Source organism: Macrobrachium nipponense, chromosome 41 (genome assembly GCF_015104395.2).
Source record: "Macrobrachium nipponense isolate FS-2020 chromosome 41, ASM1510439v2, whole genome shotgun sequence".
Classification (NCBI taxonomy): Eukaryota; Metazoa; Arthropoda; class Malacostraca; order Decapoda; family Palaemonidae; genus Macrobrachium; species Macrobrachium nipponense.
In genome coordinates, this window is record NC_061102.1 from 4,196,662 (window position 1) to 4,219,230 (window position 22,569).

At 46.2% G+C, this 22,569-nt stretch overlaps 2 protein-coding genes across 2 annotated transcripts in view; one reads left to right on the forward strand and one right to left on the reverse strand.

Moving 5' to 3' along the window:
• LOC135212436 (tensin-1-like) overlaps positions 1–22,569 on the reverse strand; it is a 771,151-nt gene that overhangs the window by 710,289 nt on the left and 38,293 nt on the right. The window lies entirely within an intron of this gene.
• The window catches only part of LOC135212386 (protein O-linked-mannose beta-1,2-N-acetylglucosaminyltransferase 1-like), a 62,295-nt gene that overhangs the window by 13,418 nt on the left and 26,308 nt on the right, over positions 1–22,569 (forward strand). The window lies entirely within an intron of this gene.

Here is a 22,569-nt window from a genome sequence, read left to right on the forward strand (position 1 = left end):
GTACCATCTCACGCAGCTTCGTTTAGGGACTTAACAAGAAAGTCTTTATTCATTTTTGGCTTAGCAACAGCCAAGAGAGTGAGCGAGTTGCAAGCTTTGGAAGGTAAGTGGGTTTAAGAAAGATTCAAGCGATTTGCTCCTTTCAACCATTTTTTCTAGCGAAAAATGAAAATCCCTCAAAGCCTTGGCCAAGAAGCTTTGAGATAAAAGGAATATCTTCATTAACAGGGAGAGAACTAGAAAGGACTTTGTGTCCAGTCAGGGCACTCAGTTCTACCTGAGAAGAAGAAGTTGCTGAGGTACAGAAGAAAGTCTCTTTGGTGCTCTGTAAGAGATCCGAAAAGAGCGATTTCTAAGAACGCCCGTTACATCTTCATAAAGATGTAATAAGGGTAAGCTCACCTTAAGTGCGAAGAAGAGCATTTCAAGGTTCTCAGAGTGAGAGCTCATGAAGTGAGAGCCATAGCTACGTCTATGGCATTTCACAAAACATGGTCGCTTCAGGCTCTTATAGTGTCGACATTTTGGAGATGTAATTCGGTGTTCGCCTCGAATTACCTAAGAGATGTTAAAATTTCGTACGAAAAGTGCTTTGCTCTGGGAGCGTATGTTTCGGCGAATTCAGTGCTGGGAGAAGGGGCTGAGGCTAATCCTTCCTATTTAGTTTAAGGCTTAAATTACTGTTTATTGGTGGTTTTTTTTTTTTTTTTTTTTTTTTTTTTTTTTTTTAATGTATTTAGTTTAAGTATTATTTTGTTTTTAGCTGTCTCTTGCCCGCCACCAAGGGTGCCAATCAGCTAAGTATATATCTGCTGGGTAAGTTACTTGTACAAAAATGATATTGTTAAGATACAATAAAGTTTGTACATACTTACCTGCAGATATATACGATTAATGGCCCACCCAGCCCTCCCCTCAGGAGACAGGTGGAAGAGAAATTATGGCTTAGAAACGGAATAGTTCCAGACCCCGCCACCCAGCGCGGGAATGGTGATCACCTGACTACCTGTCGCGTGTGCCGCGAGTTTTGAAATTCTGTCGGGACGACCGAGTCTATAGCTAAGTATATATCTGCCAGGTAAGTATGTACAAAACTTTATTGTATCTTAACAATATCATTTTGATATACAACGATGGTAACGGAACAATTAAATTCGTATGTCAAGGTTCCAGTGTACTGGATAATGTCTCTCTTTGGATACTTCGATTTTGCCAAATCTTGAGGGCTACAAGAACAGTTGATTACTATTTACGTATCATATAGACTAATTAAAGTAAACGTATCTTTAAATAGGCTATATTATTAGTATCAACAAAACTTTAACTGGCATGAGTCAGAGGCCGTTTTAATGAAACGAACACTTCTCTGTCCTTAACTCGGGCATCGGAAGACGCCTCTCTCTCTCTCTCTCTCTCTCTCTCTCTCTCTCTCTCTCTCTCTCTCTCTCTCTCTCTCTTCTCTCTCTCTCTCTGATCAAATCACTGGATAATGTCTCTCTTGGATACTTGGAATTTGCGTTGTAATCTAACCAGAAACTGCGTTTGGTTATTAGTACTGGAAACAAGCAATGATTTTTTCATTATTTGCGCTTTTGGACTGTTATATGTAAACTTTGCGCACCGCAAGCTAGTATGTATTCATTCGCTCGGAAACTAGTTCCGCATATGAGCGTCACTAAAAACACTCGAAAAATACGACATAAAAAGTGTCCGAAATCATCATAAACCTCAAATTTTTGTTGTAATCTAACCAGAAACTTATTTTTGATTAATATACTGTGCTAACTATAAAGATTTTTTATCATAGTATGTGGTTTTTTAAAAGCAATCGTTAACTCGGAGCGTGGAGCATCAGCGACGTACCCAGGACGATTTTTCGCATTGAATATTTAAGAAAAAGCGTCGTAACCTCGGACGTCGTAAGCCGGAACCGTCTTAACCCGGGGACCGCCTGTATAGTGAACCCCAAGGGTAAATTTTTTAATTTAACCGGTATGTATCCACCATTGCAGCATGTTCAGTACAAGCCTGTTGGGGTATTACCATAAAAAACATGAAAGACTGACCCTCAAGAAATAGCTATTGCAAATTTTTCCCTGTGACTTTGATATACAGCCAACCAATTCATTTAATGTGACTGTTTTTATGTGACTTTTTCCATAGCTAAAAAATGGTGACTTTTTTTTTTTTTTTTTTTTTTTTCTGCAACTTTATTCGCAGATGCACCTGCACTTGTTAGGATAACATCGCGTAGAACTAAGTAAGAGAAAGGTGAAAGATGATAAATATCATGGTAACTGTAATTTTTTCAGTAGAATTTATTGTGTTTTTGTATTAAGGAGGATTGAGAACAATTCAAGAAACTCCATTATGTAGCTATTGGGAACTGTAATGAAAGTAAGATTATTTATACCAAGGAATGAATAGTATAGCCTTTTCTGGGCTCAGCTCGTGTCGCTTGCGCGAACATATCCTTTAATCTAATTTATTTCTAGGGTAAATGTACTAACACATACCAGAATAATAAATAAAATAAAGAAAAAGGTCAGTATAACTGACTCGCTCACCCTCTAGGAGGTGTCGGTATGAACACTAGGCGAGTGAGACCACTACCACGAGCCAAATGCCAATAGAAATCTCCCACTACAAAACCCTCCAAGAGGGGAGCCGTCCCACAGAGATAGCAGCTCGTACTACTACTACTCCATCCCATGCTTGCGACTGCTGCGCCTCTGGTGGGACATCCTTTTCAGTTAGCTCACACGAGTCACACGTGTATTTTTCTCTCTGTGATTTTTGTGCCCTTTCTTCGGATTTTCGATAATGGAGCGTGCAGCTATTGCAGCAGCTAAGTTAAGTACTCAGTATTTACGGTTAGCGAGTTTTTTCCGTCCCCGCCGAGACAGTATTTGCCGTTTTTTAGGTACAAATACGTTCTCGGGGGCTGGAAGCATGGCAGCATGGTCCTGCCGCATGTTGGGTTCGTTCTTGGTCTCCATACCTAGAACATCCCTTATTATTTACGCTCTATTTTGATTATCCGCGTCGTTCTAGGCTACTCAGGTTGTCATACATGTATGTATTTCACCTTAATGTAGGCTTTTTCTATCCAGACCCTAGTCCAGGTTCTTAGTATCGGCCCCTGACTAGCTTTGAGTGGTAGACTCGCCTTCGGGCTAGTCGCACACTCCTGGATTTTTCTCCTGCTTTTTTACCTTCTTTCTTTCATTTTTATTATATATATTTATATGTTTTGTCACTGTGAGGTTAGTTAGCGTCTGGCTTAGCCTAGGTCCCGGCTCGTAGAGCCTAGTCATACCGTTGATCAGTTTCGTCATGCTCCACATTAGCTTCTCTCTGATCAGTTGGTTACCCGCCCTCTATGGGCCTATATTGCTACCGCTTTTCATCAGTTGCCGGTTGCTTTCTCGATAGCTTTCTCTCTGATCAGTTTGTTTGGCCTAGGCTTGGTTACCGTCTTGTTTACCGCCTCGTGCATGCCCTACTGTGATCACGAGGGGTCAGCCATACGCCTGGCCAGTCCCCTCTCCCGCTCTCCCATAGAGTCGGGTGGGTGGGGGTGGGTCCGGTCTGTCCTTGCTCGCCAGCCGCATGCCCGAGCCTGGCTACCCCCTCTCCCCCTCCACCAGGAGGGACCTGGGAGTCCGACAGTCCCTGACTGGTTCCGACCTCTCCGCTTCTCGGCTCGGCCGGGTGGTACGTTGTGGGGGGCCCTGGCCTTCCCCCCCCCTCCGTTACTTCTTCCTTGCCGCTCGGGCTAGCTCGAGTCTGTATGTCATCTCGCCCTTCCCTCCTTACTAGAGCTCCTCCCTATCGGAGCCCTGGTAGTCCAGCGGTAATGGGTTATAGTCCACCGTAGTTGGACCGGAGCATACAGTAGGTCTTTACTAACCGTACCGTATTGCTGAGTTACTACACTCCGCTTCACTGGACCTAGTCCGGTTCATTGCATGACATTGCATGTAGGTTTAAGTTATCTTTAAGTTTATCTTAAGTTTCTTAAACCATCCCTACCCCTCCCTTTCATTTTACCGGATCTCTCCGGGATTATAGCCTATTCAGGCAATGCAGGAGGGGTTATGCCCAAATTTTTTCCGAGCCTCCGGCATGTAACGGAGTTCTTTGTCCTTAAGTCTGTAAGTGTTCCCCCTTTAAGATACTCATGTGTTCCCCACCTTACAGGCCACCAACTGTGAGCATCCGGGATGTTCCGCTACACTTCAGGACCCCTGTGGACACGAAGTTTGCCGGTCCCATGCTCCATGCGCGACTCCGCACGGGGACACATCCAGGTCTGGTACCATGAGACGTGTACCATATGTTACGATCTGGTGAGCCAGCTTTTGGAAGGCGTAAGTATTCCATCTCCGCATGCTGCTCCGCTTCTTTTAGTACTTAAGTTTACGTTATTTACTTTAAACTTAAGGCATCTAGTTGAGTTATATTCTAAGTTTTAGTTTTAAGTGATTCTTAAATCTAAAATATACCCTCTCTTACAGGCTCCGGCAGTAAGAGATACGGCATTGGCTACCCTGCGGGCCTGGGTCGGAGGTTTTGGCAAGAAACGCCGCCAAGGTCAGCCTACATACTGGAGAAGCGATTAGCTCTGTTAATCTTTCCCGGAGGCAAGGCTACTGGGTACGTCGACCCGGTAGAGGCGGACCCTCTATTGCCTTTATCCAACAACAACTGGCGGCCTCCTTAACAGAACAAGACCAGGATATCTCCACGGATGTCGCAACCCTGGATATAAATGTTGAACCTATGGTAGGTATAGACGACCTGTTGCCGAGGTAAGTAATGCAGGTACCCAAGGGTCTCCCTTGGGAGTGAACTGTTTCTTCTACCCCTGCAACCTCTCCATCCTTCCAAGGCTTTTACGGGTGATGAGTTTATATACTCCTCCAGAGGCTTCGGTTTAGACCTAAGATCAAGTCCAAACATATGACCTTGACTAAGACGTCATCGTCTTCGAAGAAGACGTCCTCGTCTCTTCCTCGCGCAAGTCTCCTCTCCGGCTCCGTAATCCCCGGTCCCAGCCCACAGGTCTAAAGGGTCTAGCTCCGGCTCAAAGTCCTCAAAGAGTAAACCTAAGGAGAAATCCCGCACTCCATGGCAGTCCCATCCCAGTATCACCAGTTCCACTACCTTTGGTGCCTATTCAGATGTCTCCCCTCCACCTCCGCAGCAGCTCCGGCTTTGGACACCAATGCTGGCCTGTTGCAACAGGTGGGCGACCTAGTGGGCTCCCTTAAGACGAGTATGGAACATATGATATCCCGCCTGTCGGACAGGATCACTTCTCAGGATACTATTAATAGCCGGTCTAAGAGGCCCCTCTTGCTCTCCCTCCCTCAACCTCCAACACTAGCGGATCTCAGCTTCCCCCGCATGACTCGCTGCCCGCTTTCTCCATGAACAATCCTTGGAGAGTAGCATCATACGCCCCGCTTCCAAGAGGTCTCATCTCCATACCGGATTTGGAACTCGAAGAATAGAGGACTTCGAGTTCTACCCGGAAGGCCTACAGCCTCCCTTCATAGGCTACGCTAGGCTCACGCCTTCGGCTATGGTTAGGATGACAGGGTACCAAAGGAGACAGTCCTCTATTCTCGAGACCAGGCTCAGCGAGAATGGCTCAGATGTTTAGAGACATGGACTGTTCGAACACCACCATCCAACCATTCAAAAGTCTCTTTACCATTTTCACGATGGAACGAGAGTACCCCGCTCCCTTTCCTAACCAAGATAGCTAGGTCGACCATCTCAGCAGCTCAGAAAGGGGAACCCATGCCTCAGTTAAAAGAAGCAGACCCCACATCTCCGTTGCTCCCTTCAATTGGAGAATTGTGGGAAGACTTGCCTAATACTTTCCACAGCTGGCAAACTCAACTCCTGACTGTGCTATGGAGCAGTTTGGTGAAAAGCTGCCCAGGCTCCCTGATAGTCTTATTCAAGCGGAATTTGACTCGAAAACAACGACTAGCCAGGTCAATCAACCTCTGATGGCTATGTCTGAGGTAGCAACCATGGCTTATGGTTCAGAACCAATTTTTAAGCTTATGACCAAAGCCCTGACTCAAACTGGTGCAGTCCAGATATGTTCGAGTTTGCCACTGCCAGAACGAATTGTAGGAAGCATGTCCTGCTAGAGGCAACCATTCGTCATGAACCGAATAGGTTACTCTCTTCTAACATCTGGGGCGCAGATCTCTTCCCAGAGCTATGGTAAAGGAAGTCCAGCAGAGGCTACGAGGTTGAACCAAGCCTTAAGGACCGTTGGGGTCTTACGGCTAGGGAGAAGGCAAGACCTGACACAAAAAGGGAAGTCCAAGGGGAAAGGAAACCGGAGGACGTTTCCAGCCTTACCAAAAGAAGCAACCCGCGCGTTCCCTCAACAATTTCCTACAGTGCCGTTAGTGCAGACAGCCCAGCCCTCCACGTCTAAAGGTCAATCACAGCCTATTTATGTGATATCCCTCAGCCTCAGCCCTCCACCTCATACGCCATCTCTCCAGCTTACAATCAAGCCTTCGAGAGTCAAGCTTCTCAGAAGTATGACCGCTCGAACAAGGGAGGCAGAGGTAAGCGGTCCCTTTCGTGGGAGAGGATCGGGAGGCCCCTTCAATATTGGGGAAAAGCACTTCAGAGGTAGGTCGAGGGGGTTACCAGAACCAATGAAGAACAAATTCAGTAGGAGGGAGGCTGTTTCCACTTTCGCCACCGGTGGAACTTCAGCCAGTGGGCTCAGAGCATAGTGTCAAAAGGGCTGGGTTGGAGCTGTTGACGAACCCACCTCCAGCCAGACCTTTCCGTCAACTTCCTTCCAAGGATTGACAGAGTACGCAGAGGACCTCCTTCAGAAAGGAGCTATAGTCAAAGTCAAAAGGTTAAAATTTCAAGGTCGCTTGTTCAGCGTTCCAAAGAAAGGCTCAAACAAAAGAAGGGTAATCTTAGACTTGTCCCGCTTAAACTTAGCCATCCCGCTGCGACAAGTTAAAAATGCTCACGATCTCACGGTGGTGACCTTACTTCCCCGTGGGGGGCCCCGTCACCACCTCTATCGATCTTACAGGACGCCTACTATCATATCCCTATTGCAAGACACTTCCGTCCGTATCTGGGATTCAAGAATAGGAGATCGGGCTGTCTCCTTCAAGGTAGTCCCGTTCGGCTCAAAAAAACGTGGGCCCCCCCCACCCCCAAAAAAAAAAAAAAAAAAAAAAAAAAGGGTTTTTCACGAAGCTAGCGGAAGTAGTAGTGCAACAGCTCAGAGCTCAAGGGATTATGGTAGTAGCGTATCTCGACGATTGGTTGATCTGGGCCCCATCAGTCGAGAATGCAACAAGGCCACACTGAAAGTGATCCAATTCCTAGAATATCTAGGATTCAAGATAAACAGATCCAAATCAAGACTCACTCCAGAGTCAAACTTTCAGTGGCTAGGCATTCAATGGAATCTATCCTCACACACTCTGTCGATTCCATCCACAAAATGGAAAGAAATAGCGAAGTCAGTCAAGCAATTTCTAAGTCACAAACTAGCATCCAGGAGAGCTCAGGAAAGGATCCTCGGCTCTCTCCAGTTTGCTTCAGTAACGAACATCTTAATGAAAGCCAAACTAAAAGATCTAACCAGGATCTGGCGCTCACGAGCAAATGTCAGGTCCAGGGACAAGCTATCCTCGTGCCTCTGATTCTATAGACCGGCTTCGGCCGTGGGCAAAGTCAAGAATCTGTCGTGTCAGTTCCTCTTCAGTTCCCTCCACCAGGGATCACCATCCACACAGACGCGTCCTTAAGCGGCTGGGGAGGGTAACTCCCAAGTCAAAAAGGTTCAAGGAATTTGGTCACCCCACCGTTCCGTCAGTTCCATATAAACGTACTGGAGGCAATGGCAGTTTTCTTGACTCTGAAAAGATTACGCCCACCAAGGTACTCCCACATAAAGCTAGTCTTGGACAGCGCAGTGGTAGTACATTGCATAAACAGAGGAGGCTCCAAGTCGCGTCATCTAAACCACGTCATGATAGCCATCTTCTCCCTGGCAGACAAATTCAGTTGGCATCTTTCCTCCACCCACATAGCTGGAGTGAGAAACGTCATAGCAGACGCCCTATCCCGATCAGTTACCCCTAGAGTCGGAATGGTCTCTAGACGAGAGTTCGTTCCAATGGATCCTTCAAAGCGATTCCCTGGGCTACAGGTGGATCTCTTCGCATCACAAGCAAACCACAAACTACCGTGTTATGTAGCTCCCAACCTGGACCCTCTGGCTTACGCCACGGCGACGCCCTGGCTCTGGACTGGACAACTGGGAGAAGATTTACGTCTTCCCTCCAGTGAATCTCCTTATGAAGGTATTAGACAAACTCAGGACATTCAGGGGTCAAGTGGCTCTAGTAGCCCCAAGACTGGCCGAAGAGCAATTGGGACCCCCATGATTCTGGAACTTGGGCCTTCGTCCCTTTCGGATCCCAGTCCCAAGCTCTCCCAGTCAGTACAAACGAAGACTGTGTTCGCTTCCCTCAGGGATTCTCAAAACCCTAACTTTATGGATTCATGAAGTTTGCGGCAAAAAGAGATGCGAATATTGACCCTCAGAATATTCTTTTCCTGGAATCCGATAAAAGGGATTCAACTTTGAGGCAGTATGATGCTGCCGTCAAAAAGTTAGCATCTTCCTGAGGGAGTCAGATATCAGATTCATGACAGTTAATTCTGCTATATCCTTTTTCAGATCTTTATTTGAAAAAGGTTTAGGCAGCTAGCACTATTACGACAAACAAGTCAGCATTGAAAAAGATATTTCAATTTGGATTTAACATAGACTTGACAGATACCTATTTCTCGTCTAGTTCCTAAAGCATGTGCTAGACTTAGGCCCTCTGTCAGGCCTACGTCAGTTTCATGGTTCTTAAACGATGTTCTTAAAACTGCTTCCGAAACCGATAATGACACATGCTCGTTATGATGCTCCTAAGGAAAACTCTGTTTTTATTAAGCCTAGCTTCAGGAGCAAGTAACTTTCAGAACTGTCGGCTTTATCCAGAGTATCCGGATCATGTTCAATTCCTTCCCACAGGGGAAGTGCTACTTTCTCCGGAACGTAGTTTTTTAGCAAAGAATGAAGATCCTTTGATGAGGTGGGAACCTTGGAAGGTTATTACCCCTTCCGCAAGATGTTTCCTTTGTCCAGTTTCAACCTTACAGCCTTTCTATCCAGGACCTCCTCTTCCTCATCGGGCCCCTCTTTAGGAGGGAAAAAGGTGGTACTTTATCCCACTAAAGGCATCAGGCAACAAATCCTGTACTTTATCAAACAAGCCAATCCTGACTCCTTTCCAAAAGCACATGATGTCAGGGCAGTAGCCACCTCAATTAATTACTTCCAGCATATGAATTTTGATGATTTAAAGAAGTATACCGGATGGAAATCGCCGACAGTGTTCAAACGTCACTACTTAAGTCCTTGGAAGCTCTGAAATTCCCAGCAGTAGCAGCGGGTAACATAGTTTCCCCTGACTCTAGTTAGATTATAGTAGAAGATTCAGTCCTCCTTTCTACCTGCCTCACCCAACAGTTCGTCTATTCCTACCTTGTTCATTAGCTTAGCATTCACCTTGTGTCTTAGCTGCTTTATGATTATTATATAGTGTCCCTTTCGTCTGGTTAGGGACACACACAGCTGATTACCATACTGATCTCATAGATGTTATCCCCTTATTTTTATGCTAGGGGATACATCATATTACAATGGTTACGGGGTTTTGTATATTAAGTCATATACATTCCTGAGATATATATTTTGTGATTGATCAAATATTTATGTAACTTATATTAATTGCTATTTCTATTTTGATACATGTTGTTTACACAGATTTATTATGATAGGTAATCCTTTTGTTTACCTATTTGTATATATGTAATTGACCTTATATTATTAACATAATTAGTTTTTAAGGGTAATTTAAGCATAATTCTGATTTGTTTTACTGTGTATTTGTATCTTTTTAGCAATTATATTCATTCATTTATTTGTATCTTTTATTTGAGACCTATTTTGTTTTTTATTATATTCTCTTTACTTTCTTTACAATCTTGTGCTGTTTCTCTGGTACGATTTCGCGCAAGCGACACGAGCTGAGCCCAGAAAAAGGATTTTGACGTAAGGAAAAATCTATTTCTGGGCGATTGGCTCGTGTCGCCAGCGAAATACCCCCCCTACCCGTCCCTTCGCTCAAGATTGTCTGCTAACTTCAGGATGGAACCAGAGGCGCAGCAGTCGCAAGCTATGGGGATGGAGTAGTAGTAGTACGAGCTGCTCTCTCTGTGGGACGGCTCCCCTCTTGGAGGGTTTTGTAGTGGGAGATTTCTATTGGCATTTGGCTCGTGGTAGTGGTCTCACTCGCCTAGTGTTCATACCGACACCCTCCTAGAGGGTGAGCGAGTCAGTTATACTGACCTTTTTCTTTATTTTATTTATTCTCTGGTATGTGTTAGTACATTTACCCTCCTAGAAATAATAGATTAAAGGATATTTCGCTGGCGACACGAGCCAATCGCCCAGAATAGATTTTTCCTTACGTCAAAATCCTTTTTTTATCGCATACAACTTACCTGGTAGGTACATATAGCTATAGTCTCTGACGTCACGACAGAATTACAAAACTCGCGGTAGCGCTAGTTGATAGGTCAGGTGATCCCTTCGCCCCCGCCCCCTACCGGGGTACTAGGAACTATTCCAGCTAAGGTCAGATTTTTTCTGCCGTGGAGCCGGTAACTCCTGCTCCCTTTCGGTTGAATTTCATTGTCGGTCATACGACCTTCGTCAGGATTTTTGGTGAAGTACTCTGTATGATTTTGGGGTTTAACGGTGTTGATACAGCTAGTTAGGCATTTTTGCCAGGAATTTGTCGGATTCTAGTTTAGTTCATTATAGGTTTTGCAGCAAGGGCTGCAAAACAAGGTTGTGTAAGGCCAGTGTGGATCCTCATACCATTGGTTTGTCTTGTAGGGGTCAATCTTGCTGTGCAACCTTAACCTGTGATGAATGCAAGGAGCTAACTGAGAAGGAGTGGAAGGCATTTAACAAGTATGTTAGGAAACTGGAAAGAGACAGAATTAGGAGAGCGTCAGCTAGGACTACTTCTTTGGTGTCTCAGGAATTAGTTAATCAGGAAGAATCTGTCACTAACATTCCGATTTCTAACAATTCCCCCAACCCAGACTCTAAATTTAGTGTAATTCTCACTACCATGGAGAAGATGAGTGAGACAGTAAAGTCACTGTCAGAAAAGGTGTTGAGTGCAGGTGGCCTAGTGCGTGCGAGTGTGTGAGGAGGTGACTGTTTCGGTCCTCTCATTCTCCTAGACCTAAGCCTCTGCCAGACTCCCCAGCCCCTGGGAGGAGGCATGCTGACAGTCCAAGGGGGAGGCTGAGCGGACTTGCTCCCGAGCAGTTGCCTCCTCAAGCAGTTTTGTTGCTATTTCCCAAACTGCTACTGAGTGCCATCGAAAAGGCGACTCAGGAAGTGTTTTTCCTCCGTTTCTGTTCGGAGGACACTGCGCAGGGGATGGCGTTTTCCGGACGATTCTCGCCTGTTGAAGAGAACACGCAAGCTTTCTCCGGGACAAGTACCCAAGAAGAAACCTATTTTCAGGCGATAGGAAGGTCCTTCATGTAGTTTTTGTGGGACTCATCCAGAGGCAGCCTTTTCGTCTTCACAGGAAGAATTTTCAAGCGCAAGTCTCCCCCGCGCTCAAGGCAAAGCATAATGAGAGCTTCTCAAGACCTCGCTTTTGGTTCTTCGACTGACCAAAGCGTCATGATTCATGCTCGGATTCTCCCACCGATTTGTCTTCTGCTGCTGCTTCTCGTTGAGAATCAGCACCTCAAGAGGTGTTTTAAAGTGGCGTCAGTTGACGCTTCCGTGTGTGTACCTGCTCCTGCCAAGTCGGATGCCGCCGCTTTTGCGTCTGCTCCTCCTGTTTTCCTTCAAGATATGCAGTCTAAGTTAGACATTATCTTAGGGCTGCTAGGTCAATTGAAAACATTGACGCGTACTGAAGCTCCGCATCGCTTTGGTGCCAGACTCTCAAGCTCGCGCTCAATCCACTTAGCGTACGCTCGTGTGGGACAGCTCACGCTCCCCCGAACCATCCCATCCCGCCCCATCCACCCGCCCCAACCCACCCACCCTGCTGCCGACCCTGCCGCCTGCCTTACAGCCGGGTACTCACCAGAGCAACCGCAAGTTTCTTCTTCGTTGCCGATTGCGGATCCAGTTTACACTCCCCTTGCTGGAGCAGTAAATAACAGTGGATATTTTGTCAGAGCAGGAAGAACTGGGAGGACATTGTTCTGTCAGCCTTTCCCCAGTCTCTTCTAAAGAGAATCTCTGCGAAGAAGACTTTCCGGAAGCAGAGAAGGAGTCCGTACAGTCTAATTACAACTCCTACTGAAATTTTTTTTCCGACAACTTCTCGAAGATTTTGTGCTCCTGCCGCCCCTCCTTCTCCAGAATTGCAGTATGCGAGGGACACCAGCACTAAAGAAGTGGATGATTGGCTTAGTGTTAAAAGGGATCAAGGAAGACAGTTTTTTTTGTTTTCTTCCCTCCAAACTCTCTTCCAAGAGTAAAGTTTGGTACGGAAACTGGGGAGCCTTCTCTCTGGGAGTCGCTGCCTCCTCGCAAGGGGACTTCTCCAGTCTAGTCGACGCAGCTCGGAGATCCGCCCTTAATTCCGCCAAGATCTTTTTTATGATCCTTCTGAAATGGATCATCTCTCCAAGAATGTTTTTAGGGTACTGGAAGTGATCAGCTTCCTTGATTGGTCCATTGATGCTCTCAGGAGGAAGGTCAAGAGCTTTGACCTGCCAGAGCAACAACAAATGTCAGAATTTGCGGGTGTGATGTCCTGTATTGATAAAGCCATCAGGACAGTGATCGGAACTGTCAGTATTTGCGATTGGAGTGCTGAAGAAGCAACATTGTGTCTCCTTCACTGCGAGAGGAGTATCACGTTTTCTCAGAAGTCGGCATTACTGTCCGCTCCTTTAGATAAGCGCTTTTTGTTCCTGCAATCCTTAGTAATGGAGATTGCAAAGTCGCTAGCACAGAAAGCCTCTCAAGACTTCTGGTGCAATCAACTAAGAAGCCAAGGACAGTACAAACTACGGTTTCGCGTCCTGCAACGAATCCTGAACCTGAGAAGCCCTTTCATAGCAGATCTTCCTCACGCCCTTTCTCCAAGACTCGAGGAAGGACGAGATTCGTACCCAAACGCTATCAGACCTTCTACAACAAAAAGTGAGAGTGGGTACTCTGCACGCCAGTAGGAGCCAGACTGCAAGAGTTTGTGGCAAGTCTGGGAGGAGAGGGGGGCGAACCTTGGACAGTTTCGGTCTTCAAGAGGGATACAGGATCCCGTTCGAGGAGATCCCTCCCCTGTCGATGCTTCCGATCCCGTTTCCTTCCTTACTCGCAAAATTCAGGAAAATGCTCTATCCTCGAGGAGGAGATAGTATCTCTCGTAGAAAAGAAAGCCATAGAGACGTTCTATCTTCCACCTTCCCCAGGCTTTTACAACCTCCCTCTTTCTAGTCCCACCAAGTCATCGGGGGGTTGGAGACCAGTGCTAGACGAAAGTGCCCTGAACAAATTGGTACGCAAGACGAAGTTCTCTATGGAGACCACCCAGCCGGGTGTTAGCCGCTCTTCGACAGGGGGATGGATGGTCTCCCATATACTTGCAGGACACATACTTCCACATCCCCATACATCCAGCTTCCAGGCAGTATCTGCCGTTTCATGTTCAACGGAAGAGTGTTCCAGTTCAGGGGGATGTGCTTTGGTCTCTTCGACAGCACTGCAGGTGTTTACAAGAGCTCTCACACCTGTGGCCAAATGGCTTCATTTGAGAGGAATCAGGATTTCTCTATACCTCGATGACTGGCTTCTCATTTGCAGTCGAAGGTGAAGTGTGCGGAGGATCTTCAAGTCACGCTTCAGTTAGCAAAGGAATTAGGTCTGATCGTGAACCACCAGAAATCACAGTTAATCCCGTCCCAAGTCAGGACTTATTTGGAAGTACGGATGGATTCTTTATTTTTCGGGCTTTTCCCATCCGATCAGTGGGTCAGTGCAGGCCTCAAGAAAATACGAGACTTCATGAGAAAGTCGCAATGCTCAGCCAACGACTGGATGAGCCTGTTAGGAACACTGGCTTCGTTGGAGCAGTTCATCTTTCGGGGAAGATTACATGAGACCTCTCCAATTCTATTTGAGAGAGCACTGGGGACGAAAGAAGGAGCCAGATTCTTTTGTTTTTTCCCATTCTGGAAGGAATCAAGTTGGAACTGAATTGGTGGAACTCAGAGGAAAGACTGTTGCAAGGGGAAATCCCTCCATCTGGTGAGCCCAAACTTCGAACTGTTTGCCGATGCATCAGATCGCGGATGAGGAGTGACGCTACAGGACAGGGAGGTTTCGGGCCTGCCTGGTCTCCAGAGAGAGGGAATTGCATATCAACGTAAAGGAACTGAAAGCAATTCATCTAGATTTGATGAAGTTTGACGTCAGTCGTCCGGAACAAAGTGGTTCTAGTGAACTCGGACAACACCACGTCCCTGTCGTATTTAAAAAAGCAGGGGGGGGACTCGCTCCTTTTCGTTATGCGAAGCGACGAAAGAACTACTGCTGTGGGCGGATACAATCAACGTAACTCTCCTCACGAAGTTCATCCAAGGAAAGCTAAATGTGAGAGCAGACCAACTCAGCAGGGGGAATCAAGTTTTAGCGACCGAATGGATGTTACACGATCATGTATGCCGTCTACTGTGGTGTCTTTGGGCCGCAACCGATGGTGGCTTTATTCACCACCAACAAGAACTTCCGACTTCCTCTTTACTGCTCTCTGGTATCGGACAGCCAAGCTCTTTCGGTAGATGCGATGATGTTCAATTGGTCGAATCTGGACCTATGCTTTCCCCACCGTTCGAGTTAATAAGAGCAGTCCTAAACAAGGTCGTGAACCATCGGAACACAGAATGACACTGCTGGCTCCATTCTGGCCAGCGAGGGAATGGTTTCCTGGAACTCCTACATCTCCTAATAGATTTCCAAGAAGACTACCCGAACGAGTAGATCTACTCTGGACAACCGCACTACTGGAGATTCAACGAAAAACCTATCCGCTCTACGGCTGTCTGCATTCAGACTACGTATTCAACGTCTCCTCCGAGAGCAAGGTTTTTTGAGGAGTTGCGAAGTCTAATGCAGCAGCAAGAGATCCTCATCATCCAGAGTTTATCAGTCCAAGTGGTCTAATTTTAGAGACTGGTGCAAATGATCTGAAGTCTCTTCTTCTGAAACCACTCTAAGTGAGATCGCGAATTTTCTCCTTCATCTGCATCAAGTGCGCAGTCTTTCTCTTATGACAATTAAGGGGATATCGTTCTATGCTTGCCTCAGTGTTTTCGCCATAGGGCCATTGAGGTTTCAAGCAACCAGGATTTGACGGATTTGCTTAAATCTTTTAATACATCAAGGCTCGGTCGCCTAAACTAATCTCATGGAATTTGGATGTGGTCTTAAAATGGCTGATGTCTTCCAAGGTTGAACCTCTGGGGTCTAGTTCGCTTCGGGACCTTACGAGGAAAATATTTTTCTGGGGTTTGCGCTGGCTACAGCTAAAAGAGTCAGCCGAAACTGCAAGCACTAGACAAAAGAATTGGCTTTGCGGAAGGTAAAGCAGTATGTTCCTTCATTTTGAAACTTCGTTAGCCTAAGAATGAGGATCCTTCTCGGCCATGGCCGCGCTCATTTGATATTCGAAGCCCTTACAGATTTAGTGGGAGAGGAACAGGAGAGACTCCTCTGCCCAGTGAGGCGCTTAAATATTATTTAAAATGCACCAAGACAGTCCGAGGCCTGTCTTGTAATCTCTGGTGCTCAGTCAAGGATCCGTCAAGGCCCTTTCCAAGAATGCTATGTCGTTCTTTTTAAGGGACTTAATTACAGAGGCGCACACGCATCTGCAAGAGAAACAACCATGGTGAGAGTAAAGGTGCTTGAAGTGAGAGCAGTGGCGACTTCTCTAGCATATAAAAAGAACCTGTCTCTAGAGGCGATACTCCAGGCTACATACTGGAGGTGTAAGTCGTTGTTTGCGTCATTTTACCTCAGTGACGTGCAAATGACTTTTGAAAATTGCAGTATCTTAGGTCCCTTTGTAGTGACTGGCACAGTGTTGGGGGAGAGAACATAGGAAGTTATTCCTTCCTTACTTTTATTATTGTAGCGGTTTGGTTTTTATGATTGCCTGAGAGAACGGAGGCTATTAGAGTTCTCCTCAGTCAAATTAGTGTAAAGATGAAATGTGTTTTAAGGTTAGTGTTAATTGTCTGGGGTTAGGTGATCCCTCGTTATTTCTTCGTTGTGGTACTGTGCCCAGAGAAGGGGCATTATGGATGTCGTGTCGCATACAGGTCACGCCCTAGTCGACATGCACTCCTGTAAGTAACCAGAGACCAGTTCCATACACCCCGCTGTTGCTCTAAGGGTAGCGGATTACAGAGGCAGTAATCGCTAAATCGGCTACCTTAGCAGGTAAGGAACTATTTCAGTCTTCTTATTCAATTCTGTTAAGCAGTAGTTAGCTGTCACTGACCCACCTCCTAAAGGTGCCAATCAGTTATATGTAACTACCAGGTAAGTTGTATACGTAAAAATGACATTTTTATGATAAAATAATGTTTTACGTATACATACTTACCTGGTAGTTACATAACAAAAAGCCCACCCACCTCCTCTGAATAGTCCTAGTACCTCGGTATAGTTCCTAGTACCTCGGTAGGGGGCGGGGGAAGGGATCACCTGACCTATCAACTAGCGCTACCAGTGAGTTTTGAAATAATGCCGTGACGTCAGAGACTATAGCTATATGTAACTACCAGGTAAGTATACGTAAAACATTATTTTAACATAGAAATGTCATATTAGTCTGATATATGGCAATAATTAGTAAGTTATGACACAGATAGGGCAGCCTATGTATGTGAGTGAAATGCATTGTAGTTTCTCTCGTCAGAGATGAGACACTTTTCCTCTGTGCAAAAATCTTGAGAGGTAAGGGAAGCTTTTCTTTTTGTAGTTTTTTTTGTTTTTAAAATTTTGTTTGGTAGCCTAACTCATCTTACCATCAAAAACCATATCTTTAATGGTGAGCTTCTGCAACAGCCCCTTTTGTGTAACTTCCTTCAGAATCTGTAAGTGACCATCTACATGTTTAAATTCCTTTGTGAATGGCATATTTTTACTTTCAAGTATCTATCCAGAAAAAGCATAGGATTGGCTTTTTCAATTTACACCAAGATGTCAAAGTGGTGGTCGTGTATCCCCTCAACTTGGGTGGATAATACAAGTTGTGAATATTCTAATATCCACTAGGCTGTCGAAAACGAGCCAAATGTTGACCAGCTGATTTGAACACAATAAGTAAATAAAATGTATAGAATACACATAGATAACTAAACAGCACTGCAGAATAAAATAGTCCAGTAAAAACTTATTTCATACATTCAACTTACCTGTCAGATATATATATACATAGCTATCGACTCCGTCGTCCCCGACAGAAATTCAAATTTCGCGGCACTCGCTACAGGTAGGTCAGGTGATCTACCGCCCTGCTCTGGGTGGCAGGACTAGGAACCATTCCCGTTTTCTAATCAGATTCTCTCTGTCGCCGGTGGTATCAACATTGTTGTTACTTCCTCCTGACTAGAATTCTTTTTTCACAACGCTTTTGATCATCTCTCGCTGATATTTGGTGACGTACTTGGATCGTTGTTTGGCATTCGCTATCGTGGACTGTTTTTTTGGACTTGGTTTTTGGAATTCGTGAATATGTCTGACTCTAGTGTTAGTTTCAGAGTGTGTGTGAATGAGGGCTGTAAGGTGAGGATTCCGAAAGCTTCGGTAGATCCTCACACTACATGTAGTGGTTGTAGAATGGTTGAATGCTCGATTGAGAATACGTGTAACGAGTGTGAGAAATTGAGTGCGCAAGAGTGGAAGAATCTAACTTCTTACTTGAAGAAGTTAGAGAAAGATAGAGAGAGGCCGGCGGTTACAAAACCCGCAGAATGTCTACATCTCATGATTTACTGTCTAGTTCTGTAGCTTCTTCCTCTGATAATCATGCCCATTCTGTTTCAGCCCGTTCACAAATTGCTAATCCCTCTAGTTCTGCTTCGGAAATAGCGGAACTCAGAGCTTCCCTTCAGAAAATGAGGAAAAAATGGCAGCATTGGAAGGTAAGGAAAGTGAATGTGGTTTCGCTAGTGATATTAGTGTCCCCAGTGTAGTGGAGGGGGCGTCTGGTCGTCTCTGCGACGCTCCCAGGCCTAGACCTCTTCCAAGCTCCCTGGCCCGGAGGAGAAGGAAAGTCGAAAGCCGTACGGGGGTTGTGGAGAATCCCCAACGATCAGGCGTCCCTTCGGCAGAATCTATCATATCACAAACTGCCAAGGACCGCTATAGGAAAAGCGTCCTTCGAGAGTGCTTTTCGTCTTCTAGTTCGCCCTCTCCGAGAAGAGGAATGGAAGGAGTCGAAACTTTCCCGTCCGCTGAAGAGGAGTATGAAAGAAACATGAGCTCAATTCTAGTCCGAGCGCTTCTCTGAAGAAGGAGCGCCTTCGGTAATAAAGAAGGCTAGAAAACATTCAGACTGGGTGGGTCTGGAGGAGATCCTAGAGCGCCTTCCAGATCTCCCTCTCCTGATTCGAAAGATTCCTCAACCAGGAAAATTTTAATGAATATCAGGAACATTAGCCTCGTTGATAGGAGTTCTTTATAAGGAGCCTACTCGTAAGAAGGATGATAGGCTTCCTATTAAAGATCTAAATACCGATCTCCTGTCAGGGCGCGACGAACCCTACAGGGGAGTTGTCGCACAAGCGGCCATCTCTGGGGGGAACGATGCGTTAGACAGGAGAGAAGTAAGAAAGGAAGTTACTCCTGTCAAGAGTGTGGCTCCAGCCAGGAGCCAGGCTCCGAGTAGGCGCAAAGAGCCAGAGTATTCAGTACAACGTTCAAGATCTTCAACCAAGCGCCAAGAGTTAACTGAAGAAGAAGATCCTTTAGGAGTAGAGCGCTTGTTAAACAAAAAGCGCCTACCTTGATCAATACTCCTACTAAACACCTTACGCATTCCAAGGATCAGGAGTATTTTGGAGCGACATACTCCTGCAGGCGCCAGGAGTCTCGGACCTCGATACTCCTCCCAGGCGCCAGGAGTATTTCCGAACTTTAATACTCCCCCTAGGCGCCAGGAGTATTCCGAACTTTATACTCCTCCCAGGGCGCCAGGAGTATTCTGACTTAATACTCCTCTCAGCGCCAGGAGTATTCCGAACCTTATACTCCTCCAGGCGCCAGGAGTATTCTGAACTTAATACTCCTCCCAGGCGCCAGGAGTATTCGAACAAGATGCGCCTACCAGAAGCCAGCAGGAGTATTCGAAGCGCATTGCGCCTGCCAAGCACCAGGAGTATTCCAAACACGTTACTCCTTCCAGGCGAGATACTCCTGCTGTACACCAGGCGCATTCCCTGCATGAAGAGCCTGACATCCGACAGGAGTCATCCAAGCGTCAATCTTTTAGCAAAGAGAGAGTAACTCTTGGCCCCTCTTCAATTAGGAGTGCTTCTTCAGAAAGGAAGAGAGTAAGGAAGAAACAGAAGAAAGAAGGGAGCCTTCTCCTTCCGAGCCTATGAACCCAGAAGATGCCTCGGAGGATGAAATGAAGGAAGGATTTTTCTAATTACAAAGTTCTTTCGTCCCTTCTCTTGGAAGAATATGGAGACTCTTTAACGCCAGCCGCTCCTCCTTCTCCACGCTCTCTGTTTTCGAGCACGAAACGCACAAGTCTTCCTCTTTCCTAAAAATGAAGCCTGCTATATCTATGAGGATGGCGCTACAATCTCTTGACTCCTGGTTCAAGAAGAAGAAGGAGTTAGGAAGGACGGTCTTTTGTATGCCTCCCGCTAAACTTACAGGGAGGAGAGGCATTTGGTACGAAACGGGAGAAAATATGGGGATTGTCTCTGTCCGTTTCAGCTGAGTCAGACCTTCTCGAGTTTAGTAGACTCATCGAGAAGACACGCCTTGATTCAGCAAAAGTAACATGGGTCTTTCGGAAACGGACCACCTCCTCAAAGGGCTTTTTCACACTTAGAAGTTTTTAACTTCTTAGATTGGTCCCTGGGGTTCTTGCCAAGAAGTCTCATGAAAAGGAACAACTGGACCCAGAAAACCCTAAAATAGCATCCTCACATGCATTGATAAGGCTGTTCAGGATGGATCGGCTGAAGTATGCTCCCTCTTTGGTGCAGGAGTTTTAAAGAAGAGGGCGGTTCACAGTGCTTTCCTCACGAAGGCCGTCTCTCCTTCGCAAAGATCCGCCTTATTGTTTGCGCCTCTCTCAGAACATCTTTTTCCCTCGCAGTTGGTGAAGGATATTGCCCATTCACTGACTGAAAAGGCCACCCAGGATCTCCTTAGACAATCTCAAGGAAAAATAGGCCTGTGGCCAGTGAGGAAAAGAAAGTGGCTCGTCAGCTCAGCAGCAGCCCTTTCGAGGAGGCCTTCCAGCTAGATCTATCGCCAGAAGGAAGTCAACCGAGAAAAGGGGCTAGGTCTTCCTTCCGTCCCTTAAGAAGGGAAAGTGAGAATTCTGTCCTCCAGACACCTGTAGGAGCCAAGTTACATTTCTTGCGAAAGCCTGGGAAGACATAGGATCGAATCCTTGGACGATGTCAATCATCAAGAAGGGTTATTCACTTCCCATTAAAGAACATTCCTCCCTTGACACATCACCGAGGGAATTGTCCGCCAGATACAGGGACCCTGTTCTGATGGAATACTCTTCGTCAGATGGTGGAACAGATGTGGGACAAAAGAGCAATAGAGCTGGTGCTGGATTGCAGCTCCCCGGGGTTTTACAATCGCTTGTTTCTTGTAGCAAAAGCCTCGGGGGATGGAGACGGTACTGGATGTAAGTGCGCTGAACAAATTCGTAAAACAACAGAAGTTCAGCATGGAAACGTCTGCTTCAGCTCCTTGCAGCACTGCGTCAAGGAGATTGGATGGCTCCCTAGACCTTCAGGACGCATATTTCCACATCCCGATCCACCATTCGTCGAGGAAGTACCTTCAATTTATGTTCGAGGGAAGAATCTATCAGTTCAGGGCCCTGTGTTTCGGCCGTTTCCACGGCTCCTCCAAGTCTTCACGGACGTGATGAAAAATGTATCAAGACATTTACATTTGAAAGGATAAACGTCTCCCTGTACCGCCTGGACGACTGGCTTCATCAGAGCCAGGTCTCAAAAGCAGTGTTTGGAGGACCTGTCAACAACACTGGAATTGACAAAATCATTGGGATTGATCGTGAACCTCGAGAAGTCTCAGATGATCCCCAGCCAGAACATGGTTTATCTGGGGATTCAGATGGATTCGGGGTTTTCGAGTTTTTCCCTCTCAAGAGAGAATAAGGAAAGGCTGTGCCACAGTATCGAACTTCTTAGGGAAAGAGCGCACTTCAGCGAGGAATGGCTGAGCCTTCTGGGACCCTTTCCTCTCTCGAAACAGTTCTTTCCCCTAGGAAGGACTACATCTTCGTCCGCTTCAGTTCTTCTGAGAAGAAGTTGGAGTTGGAAGACAGGACAGCTCTCGGACACGTTTCCAATCTCGGAGGAATAAAAAATCATTTAAAGTGGTGGTTGATTCCCTTAAAAGAAACGAAGGAGTATCCCTGCAAGTACGGAACCCAAGCCTGACATTGTCTCAGAGCGCTCGGAGTCGGGCTGGGGTGCAACATTGGGATCCAAAGAAGTGTCAGGCACCTGGTCGGCAGAACGGGTGTCATGGCACATAAATTGCAAGGAGCTTTTAGCAATTCACCTTGCGCTAAAGAGCTTCGAACATAGTCAGAGGCAAGGTCGTACAGATAAACTCAGACAATACGACCGCTCTGGCTTATGTCAAGAAACAAGGAGGGGACTCACTCTTTCGCTCGTACGAGCTGGCAAGAGATCTGTTGATTGGGCGAACCAAAGGAATGGTAGTTCTTCTAACGAGGTTTGTCCAAGGGGAGAGGAATGTGAGAGCGGACAGATGAGCAGGAGGTTCCAGTCCTTCCCACAGAATGGACCACTCCACTCAGAAGTCTGTCAGAGCCTTTGGTACCTTTGGGGGAAGCCTCAAATAGATCTTTTCGCCACATTCCTCTCCAAAAGGATAGACACATTTTGTGCCCTAGTGGAAGATCCCAGGGCTTATGCAACAGACCGCCTTTCTCCTGGACTGGTCAGGGCTAGATGTTTACGCTTTTCCCCCGGTTCAAGATACTGGGGGAAGTAGTCAGAAAATTCGTGGCATCCGAAGGAACCAAAATGACTCTGATTGCTCCGTATTGGCCCATCTCAAATTTGGTTCACAGAGGTGATGGAGTGGACAGTGGACTTCCCCAGATCTCTTCC